Source organism: Piliocolobus tephrosceles, chromosome 3 (genome assembly GCF_002776525.5).
Source record: "Piliocolobus tephrosceles isolate RC106 chromosome 3, ASM277652v3, whole genome shotgun sequence".
In the NCBI taxonomy this organism is placed as follows: domain Eukaryota; kingdom Metazoa; phylum Chordata; class Mammalia; order Primates; family Cercopithecidae; genus Piliocolobus; species Piliocolobus tephrosceles.
The window spans coordinates 18,632,053-18,643,463 of NC_045436.1; the positions used below are offsets into that span (position 1 = coordinate 18,632,053).

The 11,411-nt window shown below is 34.1% G+C and overlaps 1 pseudogene; it reads right to left on the bottom strand.

Moving 5' to 3' along the window:
* Positions 1–7,088: 7,088 nt before the first annotated feature.
* On the bottom strand, positions 7,089–10,803 carry LOC111552046 (annotated as a pseudogene).
* Between the last annotated feature and the right edge of the window lie 608 nt (positions 10,804–11,411).

The following is an 11,411-nucleotide window of genomic DNA, read 5'->3' on the forward strand; positions in this document are numbered from 1 at the left end:
TCCCAGCACTTTGGGAGGTCAAGACGGCAGATCACCTGACGTCAAGAGTTCAAGACCAGCCTGACCAACATAGAGAAACCCCGTCTCCACTAAAAATACAAAATTAGCTGGGCGTGGTGGTGCATATCTGTAATCCCAGCTACTCAGGAGGCTGAGGCAGGAGAATCGCTTGAACCTGGGAGTCAAATCTTGAGGTGAGCCAAGGTCCCGCCATTACACTCCACCATAGGGAACCAGAGCAAAATTCCATCTCAGAAAAAAAAAAAAAAAAAAAAATGATGTAACTATTTATTAGTAGTAGCCAGAATAACAGGCAGAAACTCATCTTTAACTTTTAACAGAATGGGTTGACATTGTACCTCCACAAAATTCAATGAGATAACAAGCCTCTGAATATTTCTGAGTTTATTTTCTACTTTCTGGCACTTATATTTCTTACCAGTGTATGGAGAATATTTGCTTCTTCCTTGATCACTGAAGCTTCAAAGAAGTAAATTATCAAAGAGTTATAAATTTGTACTTACCCTGAGACACCACAGTAATAATGTATATCTACTACCTATTAAAATCAATATAATATACTTGCATCTTATGATTAATGCTGCCTTTGGCCTATGCCATGTTTGAATGCTATCTGTGGCAATTTGTTACGGTAATAGTTTTCAATGAATCCCACTCCTATATCCATGTTCTTGTGTTCCCTTCCATGTTGACTCTGGGATTGGTCATGAGATTTTTCTTGGCCACTGGGATATTAGCATGTATGACAAGCAAATTAAAAATCCTTGTATTTGAGGTTTAACTGCTTGCTGTCTTGTTTTCTAAAATTCTTCCATTATTATGTGAAAAATAGGCTCCTGGAAGATGACAGCATCTGATGAAGGGCTCCGGTTCTTCCAACTATACCATCATTCTGTTAGAAAACCAAACACATGAAGAGCCCAATCAACACCCTGGGAGAACAAGGCATCTCATGTGAACCCCCCTCAAAGGGCAAAGCCTCAGAATTTTAATTAAGTAAGTGGTGGTTTTAGGTCTCTGTGTTTGGGAATAGTTTTCAAGGCAGAAACATATAATCACTACAGAAATTAATGGAGAGAATTGGGAAGTGTAACAAAAATCTAAGACATATGGCATAGTCTGTGGAATTGGGAAGGCTATGGACACTGAGAAAAAACAAAAAATAGTTGGTGAAGGTAAGAAAAACAAAAAAATGGATAATGAATCTTGGGAAACCTATGAGTAAACTGCTATTAGGCACTGGAAAAATGGTGTCTCATATGGTTTAAAAGCGGTGATCAAAACACTGTTTGCAGTAACTGGGAAGCTGTAAAACATACCTAATGAACATGTCGACCTTGCCTTCTAGGGAGAATATTAAAAGGCTCAGTCAACTTCTTTTACTCATGTATGAAAAGATATGAACAAATACATTCGTTATCCAAAGGGAAAGGATTGGAAGACACACATCAGTTTCTGGTCCATAGCAGTTCTGAAACCCAACAATGAGGATGTTGTCAGGTTCTTCTCAAGGGGCAGGGATGTTACTTTCTGATTTCTGTGAGTTCCTTCCTAAATCAGTTTTTCTCTGTGATCTTTAGGCAAACACATACAATTAATACAGAAATTAGTGTTTATTTCTGGGGACTGTAATTAAGGAAAAAATTAGAGAAAAGATAGAGGAATTAGGAGTTGCTAGCATCTCTAGTACTTTCAGCGAGAAAAAAATTCTCAAAAATTAATAAATAAATAATAACCGCATGGCAAATCAATTGTGTGACCATAAAATCTATTTATTAAAGACCTCAGAATGATTTTAGGAAGTCTATGAGACCCTACTGGTTGTAAAAAGGGTCTCTAAACACACTCAAATTAGAGATATTTGTTTCAAAATGAATTAATAATATGATATTTGGTTCATAAATTGAACTACCATAAGAACTACAGGCAACTAAAAATTTTAAACAGAGTTTTGCTGCCAAAGAAGGTCCAGCATAGACTGAACGCAGCAGCAATTGTTCAAAATGAAGTGGTCTCTGAGGCCTCAAAATGAAGTTTCATTGGGCAGGATGTAGTCTGAGAAAGTAGCTCATGTATAAACATATGTAATTTCTGAGAGAAAAGAAAGGGAATCTCAGAGGGAAGCCCAATAAGTCCAAAAAGTTGAGGCAAGGGCCACAAAGAAAAAATGATTTAGGGAAGCACTTCTAGCAATCAAAAAGAAAACCCCCCTGCCTCTTCAGTAGAAGAACCTGACAGCATGCTTCTGGTTAGATTTCAGAATTGCTATGGACCAGATATGAATATGTGCCTTCCAAACCTCCCTGTTAGAATAGGATTATTTACTGAATTTAACTAGCTCCTATCTCATCACAGCATATAGCGTAAGTGTTGAAGAATTAATTATTTTCATAGTTCTTCAAACATTTCTTAAAAACATTAAGATTGCTGATATCTAATATAAAACAACACAATAAAGGTAATTCAGATTGTAATAGCATCGCTCAATTCATTTTCTTAATGGAAAACTGTGAATTGCTTCAAGTTATACCATAAAGTTCAAACAATTCAAAGTTTTTTATCATCTTCCTTAGACATATATCACACATTGGTAACTTAGTTTCTAATTCTGGCAAAGTTGAACTGTTTTGAAGTTCAAGAATGATTCTGTGTTATCTGGAGGATTTCTTCCAAAGGATTATTTTATTTTGCAAGTTGAAAAACATTTTGTTCTTAATTTGAGCAGTTTATGTATTTCAGTGTCTCACCTCATTACTGCTGCCATTTTGCTAATCAGGTCAATATGCACAAGTATTCATTGTCGCATTCCCCAATAACTTTCTTTCTATGTCATGTTGATTAAATAGTTTTAGGGAAATGTAAGAAAATTCCTTTACAGTTATTTCTTGGGTAGAATTTCAATCTTGGGGTGCAGCTTCTTAAGTTTTTTTTTTTTTTTACTAGTATTAGTCTCTTTCCTAATACTAACAATGTAAAATTTACCCCCTCCAGTTGTTTATTACAACTTTTAAGACATGTGGGTGCATTTGTTAACTTAGTGAATAAACAGTTAATATTTGTCCATTTCATTATGTATAAACCTTATATCAAGAGAAAAACTATAAACAAATAGTAAACTATGTGATGGTATGCACACTGAAGTATTTAAGAGGAAATCTATTGATGTCTGAAATTTGAAATGTAACAAAAAATAAGAAGGAGTAATGGATGGATAGGGTGATGGATAGTGGATACATATACAGGAAGAAAGCATGATAAAATCTGGCTGGAGAGTATATGGAGTTTTTATTGTATAAATCTTTTCAACTTTTCTCCATGTATAAAAATGTTCACAATAAAATGTTGAGGATAAAAGCTCCAAGACAGATTTATTATCCTCCAGAACGTATAGAAATTATTACTCTTTTACAGCAGTTTTCTGATAAGTCTCCTTTTTTGTTGAAATCTAATACTAACATATACTGTGACTAGTGTCCTGAAAATTCATAAACAACTTAAGTTGCTTCCTAAAATACTTTATTATGTTCCCTGTTTGTGTTTCTTTGGTGTGGTTTGATTTTTGAGTTGCGGTTTGTTCAATAAACCGCAGAACCTTATAATCAGCAGAAAAATTACAATTACATGACTTATTTTGTATTTTCCTGTAGTAACTAGGATTTGGATGATATTATTTTATCATGATGGACTGGAAGTCTCAGGAAATAGGAAGCAATGTAATCAAGATATCTAGTGCAGAGTATCAGAAGACCCTAGATAGAGGCAGAGACAGAGAAGGCAAAGCCCTGGAAACCCCTCTTTGTAGATTGGTAACAGCTGTGTCACATCTGTCTTTCCAGCCAAGTGCCACTAAACAGCGTTCCTTTCTTCCTCTTGCTTACTAGATGAGAATATTGGTAAGCAAGTTATGTCCTTGTCATAACTAAGCTCTGATAAGGTTCAGAGTTCATATGGTTAATTAAGACAAGGACAGTACTCAAGTGCATGGATTATTTCCTTTACAATCTTTACTTTATGCTGGTCACGTGGATTTGTTAAGCTCTAAATTTGTTTAACCTATACCCCTATTTATAAGCTTATAGAAGCTCACTGGTGTGATCAAGATATACATAAATTAAGTAAAGCGCTTACTAATGCATGTATAACATCCACATTAATGTCTGGCTATTGCACATGTTCAATAAATATTTGTCAAGAGAAAGAAATGAGGAAATGTACATTTTAATTGGCTTAGCCATCAGTCTTTCCTAGTCCTCAGTATGATGTCAATACCACGTCTCTAGCATTATGCCATGCTTGCATTTTTGGTGCTTCCTTGTATTACCTTTTGTTTGTACATGAATCATATGGCCTGTCCTGTGTTGACTACCGACTCTAGATCTCAAAATGTAATCTTCTGATCCAAGATAGTCTCAAGGAAGGTTCTCTCCTATTATTTGTTGACAAAATAGAAAATAAGAATTTGTTCTTTTCAGATAACAGATTCAATATATATGTCAAAACATTAAAAAAGGAAAGTATAAACCCAGTTTTGTTCTGAATTTTCCACTTTCTTTCCTTCTTAAATACTTTTAAGTCTTTAGTTTTTATAGTTTTATCATTTTCCCCATGCTTTGATATCTAAAAATTATTTGAAGTTCTTGATCTAAGACATAGCTATCCAAACTTAAGGTATATGAAATTTATATACTTAATAAAACAATTTAAATCACGAAACCAAAACAAAAAGACACCTAATACCAACATATATTTATTTCTTTATTCCATTCTCACTCAGATAATTACTGTCTAATTGTAGAATGTACTTTGAAAGGAGTAACACAAGTGATTCATTTACAACTTCCTTAGAAGATAATTTTTTACACTGTCTTAAAAGTTACACTTTTAAGATAAAATATTTAAATGCATTTTCAACATAAATGTTAAAACCATAAATTTGAGAGATTATAACACAACTATTAATTACAGAGAACATTCTTAAAGAATAAATTTTCTTTTTATAATTGAAACTCTCCTCATTAATTGTGTAATGTAGTCAAACATTTGAAAAGTCTGTAACAAGTTATAGATGAAGGCAGAAAAATACTATATTATTTCATAGTTTTAATCCCAAGCCTAATTACATGTGCATTGGTTAAAACATTTAGTGCAATTTCAAGACAATATTTTTAGTATAGTCTATGAGATAAAGTGTCTAGTCCCCCAAAGGAATTTTTACTTTATAATATCACAAAACAATAATACTAGACACTTTTATGATTATTACAAAAAAATTGCAAACTGCATACATTCAAAATACATATTTTGACTACTTTTGCAGCCTTATCATGTTTGTTACAGTGAGATTTCTCAACAGTCATCTTGTACAAAGATTTTCTCTTACGTTATAGTTCTTTTCTTATTGTTTTCTAATTAGAGACCCTTGAGCTTTAATATAAATGAGCTTTAATATAAATACAAAATTGAGTTACAATATTTAGTGCCCCTGGGAATCCTTATAGTATCTGCTCTACTATAGTTATCTCACTGTTTTGACGATCCCACACCACCAAAAATGGATGTTGAGATATTAGCATTTATAGTCTTTCTTTGTAATAACTATCTGAGAAGATTCTGAATACTTTCCCAAATTTATCTTCACATTATAATTCTGTTTTAATTTTCATCTAAAGTATAAAATTCTTATTTCTAGTTTTTCTTTTATATTTTGTATTCTATGTTTTATTACATACTTTAGATGAGATATATACATATGTACATATCTTTTAGATATGTAATTCATGTATCCAATTAAAAGTTTTGAACCAGCAGTTAGGGAACTTCGTATTTAGTCTTCTCTTTTCATACAGTCCCCAACTATTTCCTTTTGTAGTCTTAAAACTTTTAGTTATAGATGGCATCTGTAAAGAACATCTTTATCATGTATTTCCTAAAGCATCATCATACAGTAGTAAGAATTATCAGGTGTAAGTGATTGCTTGTTTTTTCTGGCAGTTGGTAAACAGTCAATAAATGCTTTTGGAACTGATTTATAGAGGGCCCCAAAAACCAGATAGTGATTTTTTTCTATGCTAGATCTTTCTGCCAAAAATAAATGCACAAAAAGCTATTTCCAGAATGAAAAAAAGTATCAAAATACAATTCCTCAAAAACAAATTTTCTAAATTACTAATCTGATGAATTGTGGAGGCCTATTAAAAATGTTCAAGCTCTGCTCGCCTCAGCATGGGCAAGGCAAGCCCGGGAGCAAGGGCAGAGCATGAGTACACAGAAATAGAGACAAACTGCAAACTCTGTTTAAGAAAAACTTCACTTGTTTGTCTATCAAATGGCTGGGGTAAATTGAATACTAAAGCTTTGTAGAACTCTATTTGACAACTAGCTTTCGACTTCTAGTAAAAAGCCTAGAAATTAAACAAAACAGGTTGAATTAATAAGATGTCCAGAGATAGGCAGGGTGTGGTGTTTCAACAGCAGCTCAACAATGGGGAACTGGCATCTTTGTGATTCTCTGACAGTTCCTTCCCTTTGGTTAAAAGGACTACTCAAGCTCCAGAAATCACTTTGGTGTTTATGGCAGACAGAGGAAGAAGAGATGACCTAACTGCATATATAACTTTAATGAGGAAGCAAAAGTTTTCCCACAAATCCTGAAGCCAAAGCTGTGTTCCCAAAGCCATTCGTAGTTGCAACAGAGGCTGCAAGGGGAGCAGTTAGCTTTTCTAGGTTCTTTAGTGGAGGCAGGGAAGGGAGAAGCAGAGTGGGAATGCCTGGCAAAATGGACCACGAACATTACCTTCACAAATAATTAATTCTCTTTCAAAATGCATAGTTTATATGTCAAGAAATGTCCAACAACAATTTTAGGGTTATAAGTTGAAACTCAGTTCTGCTTTCAATCATGACGTATTTGTAACAGATGCATTTCAGTTATACTACCTTTCTTGCCTGCCCCTTCCTCGACATTCTAGAATGAAAATAAAATAAAATAAAATTACTCTTTCAAGAAAGAGTGGGGAAACAAAATCAAAAGGTCAACAGTGACAAAGTATTTTCAACTACTTTTCTGCTCATTGTCGTTCCATATTAAAGAACGTCTGGAAAACATCTGCACATCCTCTGGCATTTAAGAACTGATGCAGCTGACCAAAGCCCATGTGGTTTCCTCTGGCTCCATTAACACAGAACACTTTTTCTGCAAAAATGGAAAATCTCCTTAGTCTTTCCATTGCATCATTTGAACCATCAAAATGAATGACTTCTCGATGGCAAATTAAAATCCTCTTCCAATTTAATATTCAGAGTCTTGATCAGAATGATTTACAGGTACTTTGTGAGCCTTCTACACAAACAACATCAGGTTTCCCAGGCATGCTACCCCACATAGAGAAAGCTCCTCTGCTCACTTCAAAATAAACCTTTGTTTGCATTTGTTTTAGAAATGATGGCTGTAGATCTAGAGTCTCATGAAGACGAGATCAACTGACTGCATAGTGCTACTGTGGTGGGGAAAGGTAAAGTATCTCTGCTGACATACCCAGAGGCGTGTTCTCTAACCCACTGTGGCATTCAGAATGAGACATCTCTGTGACAATATTTTGGGGGACATGCAGTCAGATCTGTGTTCACCTGAGTCTATGTAATAGTAGTGATCTTCTCAAAAAGATTTTACTCTGTGAAATCAAACACCTTTAGGTTAGTAGTTTCTTTGTGGTATTCTTTCTAATCGTTTGTAAAGGTTTATTGAAGAGCACTACATGAAGACCTTCATCCTTCATGCCTTCCTTTGGTTTTCTATTTAGTCCTGAGACATGGTCCTGTTACTGATGGACCCAGGTCCATTGGCTGCACAGAGAGCTCAATTTTTATTGGGAGGGAGTCTCAAAATTCTAGGATACTGTAACCCAAGACTTAAAAACTGCTCCTGCAGGGCGGACTAGGGGAAAAGTGTGATAGTACCCTCTTGGCTTGTGCATGTAAGTGTTTATATATCAACTGTCATTCTTCTTTTGGGATTCTAGAGTGACTCCCAGTTGCCTCGAAAAAATTTTTAATTCATGATGTTAATGCTTCTTCCCAGCCAGCTATGTTAGTCACCCTTACAGCTCAATATCCTTCAATACTGGGTTTTCAGCAATAAATTATCTTTGTCCTTTATTATAATCTAAACATCATCAGTAATATTTTTCCTTAGTTTAAAATTTTGCTTCAAATCATTTCTCTGCCTTTTTAAAAATGTTATATGCCATTTCCTACATGTAACCATTCCCGTTACATTCCTGGAAAAAAAAAATTTACTTGAAATATTTCTGCCCAATTATTTTTGTGGCCTAAATTGCATTACACTTAAATCTGCAGAGTAATTCATGTGAAAGTTTGTTTTCATTTGTGTGTATTTTGTTTTTGTGTGTAGTCTTACTTCTGGATTCCAAGGTTCTCAAGTTGAGAGACACACTGTCTCATTCCATAGCAATTACGATGAGAATGAGGACGGAGGAAAATAAGTATTTATCAATAACTCATTTCCTTTTTTATCAAGAATGTTAACAACTTAATTTCTTACTCTTACAATACTTGCTATTACACTAGGTTGAGGTTATTTACTTTTGAATCAACAATCAATAGTTTAACCCACCAGAGACTGTTCAATCAATCAACTCTTTTTTTTTTTTTTGATTTAGACCTTTACCATATAACACTGCACCAAGTTCTCTTTCTGTTTTCTTAGGATTCTGGCATGAATACAGGTAAATCTTTTTATACTACATGATAAGTTTCCCTATCCTCCCATGGGTGTGGACGGGAAGCTCCCATGAGAATAAATGGAGATGTCTTCACAAGTTCTAGTACTATGTATTATGCTTCAGTTTTTAAGGAGATCTTGTTACAACCTCTAAATACAGGGATCTTATGACTTATTTCTAAAGCCATGACTTAATAAATTCATAAGACAACTCTCATTACTAGGCTGTATTCTATCTACCCAAAGTGAAATGAGAATTATATGGTGATGATTTGCAATTAAAAAAAAAAAGAAGAAGAAGAAGAGCTAGGTCATCTTCTAGGTCATGACATTTTCTATTTAAATTTGCTTTTGGTGTTTTAGACACGAAGTCCTTGCCCATGCCTATGTCCTGAATGGTATTGCCTAAGTTTTCTTCTAGGGTTTTTATGGTTTTAGGTCTAACATTTAAGTCTCTAATCCATCTTGAATTAATTTTTGTATAAGGTGTATAGATTTTTCCTGATGAATGTTTTTATTATTAAGCTCGGCTTAACAGTTTTAGAGAGCTACAAATATTGCATGAGTTACATGGCAACTCATGCAATGAGTTAAACTATGCTAAATTAAAGTAAGTGTTGATTTGTACTTAGAAAAGAAAGAAACTGAGGACTTCAGAAAATTTTCAAGATTAAAATAAAACTGGCATCAATTAGAAATATGCAAAAAATCAGCTAAATGTATTGATCACATATAGAAATATGTTGTCATCTAATTCTTCAGTGACAATGGCAAATACCTGACTGTTGTGCGATATTAATGTTTTTGTAAGATACACTTTGATGTTTGAATCATATCTAAGATTAATATGCAGTCTTGCCCAAAGTACACAATTTTCATATTGCCACAACTTCTATATACCTTGTATGAGAAGAAGAGATAAAAAGGAATCACTAAAGACCCGTTGTCCACAAAAAACCTAAATTATGTCAGATGTTTTCCTCTGTAAAAGTAAATGTTTAAATGATAAACTGTTAATGATGTTCACTACAAACAACACTTGCCTAGTATTTGTATATTTAGAAATATAAAATGCATGAGATCTCAATTCAAAGTTACAATTTAATCCAATTTCCATCTCTCACTTTGTATTATTTGGAACCCCAAGGTAGAGATTTAGGTGTGAAAAAGGAGTCCCCTTGGTTTCACAGTCCACACTTCTTCTCTCTCTTCTCTTTTTCAAGTCCTGTGAGCTAAGAGATTGAGGTGTTTGAAAAACTGAGACTCTTCCCATATCCAGCTGAACAACCTCAGTGGGTTGCAATATTCCGTTTCACTGAATGTAGTAGGGTTTTATTTGTTCAGGCCAGGGACATTTTCTGATTGTTCTACCTTTATCTTACTTTCCAGCCACTCTCTCATCCTTCTCTTACTCAGGGTCAGTAAATGCTAGGTAGATCAGTAGTAGAAAGACGATAGCTTTTTCATGTAGTTTTAAATTTTTAACCTGAATGGTTGGTACTAGCTGGGATCGTCATGGAGCTACACTTGAAAGCTCTTGTCTATCAACTCACTGTCCTGGTGTTTGTAATATCATCCTCTAACCTTTCTCTCAGTTTCCCTTTGGTAATTACTCAGACTCAGCACTTAGTGTCTGCAGGCACATCTGAAAATTTTACATGCAGACCACCTCCAATTATGGAACTCAATTTTCTTTTCTCAGAGACTCTCCTTGGGTGGTCCTAATCATGAAGTCTGCCTCCTTAGGGTTTTTTTCCTTTGTTTTTCTCTCTTTAACAACACTTTTACAAGGGTCATGATGGCAACAGTCTGCAAAATTTCTTTCAGATTTCTCTGCTCTATTGTGCTAATTTGACACTTTCTCCCCTTTTATAATAGACTACTGTGGTCCTGTTTTTCAATTAGAATTTTCTGATTAATTCTTCATGATTTAAAGCATCTTTATCTCTTCAAGGAATCAGATTCATTTAACCTAGAGTAACCTCAATATTGTACACAACGTAAGTAATGCATTCCTTACTTCTACCTTTTAATACAGTCATGCTTAGATGATCTTTTTCCTGTAACCTTAGGGAAACTTTAAAGGAGGATTTAGGTAAAACATTGTAAGAGCAGAAAGCTAATTGGAATCACAATAAAAAAATTAATTGCCATATCCTACAACAATAAAGAGGCCAAGCAAATCTCCAGTGTATTTTGTCAGAAATATATTTGCATTAGAAAAGATCAATGGAAGGTAATAAAACAAATTAATTCAGAGAGAGGAAATTTGTTAACCCTTATATTACCATTAAGGGTGGTGCTGCTGATAGAACTAAAATTAGTTTTGTTTTGTCTTTTCTTATAAAATTAATCTTATTCCTGCTTTGTACTGCTTGGTCAAATAGAGTTCCCTGTAATAGTATTAGGTATGCATTAAGGTATAAAAACATTTTATCTGAAACTTTTATGGAACCAGAAGCATGGAGTTCACAGGGTGACTGTTGAAGCTACGTGTGTGTGTTTCTTGTTTTCTTATTTCAACACGTTTAATTTTATAGACATGTATGATGTATTTTCAACCAGAGACCTGTCACACATTTCTTTCTCTTCCATCTATTGTTGGGCACAAATATTTGAAAGAATTCACACTCTATTTGAAATAAACTAG